Below are 1,768 nucleotides of genomic sequence, written 5' to 3'. Positions count from 1 at the left end.
GTTGGAGGGCAGTGGGCCGGGGTTGGGATAGGTAGGGCCAAGTACAAGTTACTGACACATCCCAGGTCTGCTGTTGACAAGGCACTATGCAGAGAGGCCCAGCGAAACCAGTGTGGCCTTGGGGGCAGGGAAGAGCAGAGAGGGCGGCGGGGCGGAAGGGTTTGAGCTGTGGGTGCTGGTGGCTTCCTCCTTGTGGTGGTTGGGTGGTGGTTGTAAGATGCTATGGTGGTACTGACTCATAGAGATCCGATGCATAATAGAATGAAACACTGCCTGGTTCTTTGTGGTCCTCACAATTGTTGCTATGTTACAACAGCTCATTACTGCCCATAGCTGCTGCCACAGTGCCAGTCCATCTCACTGAGGGCCTTCCTCTTTTTTGGTGACCCTCCACTTTACTGAGCATGATGTCCTGCCTCAGAGACTGGTCCCTTCTGACAACATGTCCAAAGTATGTGAGACAAAGTCTTGCCGCGCTTCTAAGGAACGTTTTGCCTGTACTTATTCCAAGACAGATGTGTTTGTTCTCTGACAGGCCCTGGTACTTTCAGTTGTTTGCTCCAAGTCCATAACTCAAATGCATCAATTCTTTTCCAGTCTTCCTTACTCACTGTCCTGTCCAGCTCTGACTTGGAATGGGCCGTGTTTTGCCTGTGACAGGACAGAACCCTGTCTTTATTTGGACTTAGCTTTGCCGTCATTGTTGTTAAACAAACGTGTCTCGCTGCAGGATCTGAGGGGCTGGCCTCAGCTGACGCGCTTAAATCCACCACTTCTATTTTTAAGCCCTTTCTTTGGACTTGGTTATTTCCTGAGCACCTCCACCCCCTCCCTCACCTACATCATGTCCTTCTGTGTGCTGGCCCTGCCCCCTACTAAGCAGCCCCTCCCCCCCACTAAACATCCAGAGCTGGAATGCTGTCTTAATTTGGGTTGTTACCCCCCCCCCCCACACACACACCAGAAGTAGAACCAGAGACAAGGATTCCAGTGTGAAGTGATCCTGGGTGACCCCAAGTGTGGGAAGCAAAGGTAACCTTTGAAGGAAATATCACTAGGCAAGTTACAGCTGTGGGCATCCAGAGCACAGGCCACTGGGCATCTGGTGGGGACTTTTGTCTGTCATGCATCTCTCGGCTTCCCAGTGCAGTAAGAGCTGGGTGCTGACACTGAAGTCTTGGCAAGGGTGCAGATACAGCTACAGCGATCATTAACATACCTGCCCTCACTGCACGTGACGGATGAGGAAACTGTGGTCATGACAACCCCCTTCTGAAGCCCCTGAAACAAAGAACAAAGTTTTCATCGCTCCTGCTAGGGACACAGCCTCAGGCTTTTACACTGTTCTCCCCTCCCGTCACTCCACTCCAGACTTCCCCGAGTTCCTTTCCTCCTACAGGACTGGTTCCCACCCACCCCTAACACTTAACTAGGTAACTCATTCACCCTTCATGTCTGCCACCCCTTTACATACGTTTGGGGCACAGGACTCATTCCCTTTGCAGGTGCCGTCCACAGGGGAAGGAGCCTTTCCCCACGGCACAACTGCTCCCTGCTGACCTCCCAGGTCCGCATCACTGGGAGAGACACCTTCCAAGAGCTATGCCATCAGGGGGACTGGATTGTCCTTGTTTCCTTCTGTTGTAGATGTGTTCACTATGAGTCAGAGTCAGTAGCAACCAGAGGAGGACAGAGGTGCCCTCCCAAGGCTCTGCGGGCCCCATGCCCCCTGCACAGAGGAGGACAGAGGTGCCCTCCCGAGGCTCTG

This window comes from Chrysochloris asiatica, unplaced genomic scaffold (genome assembly GCF_000296735.1).
Source record: "Chrysochloris asiatica unplaced genomic scaffold, ChrAsi1.0 scaffold00132, whole genome shotgun sequence".
In the NCBI taxonomy this organism is placed as follows: Eukaryota; Metazoa; Chordata; class Mammalia; order Afrosoricida; family Chrysochloridae; genus Chrysochloris; species Chrysochloris asiatica.
Note: the sequence above shows the minus strand (reverse complement) of the source record.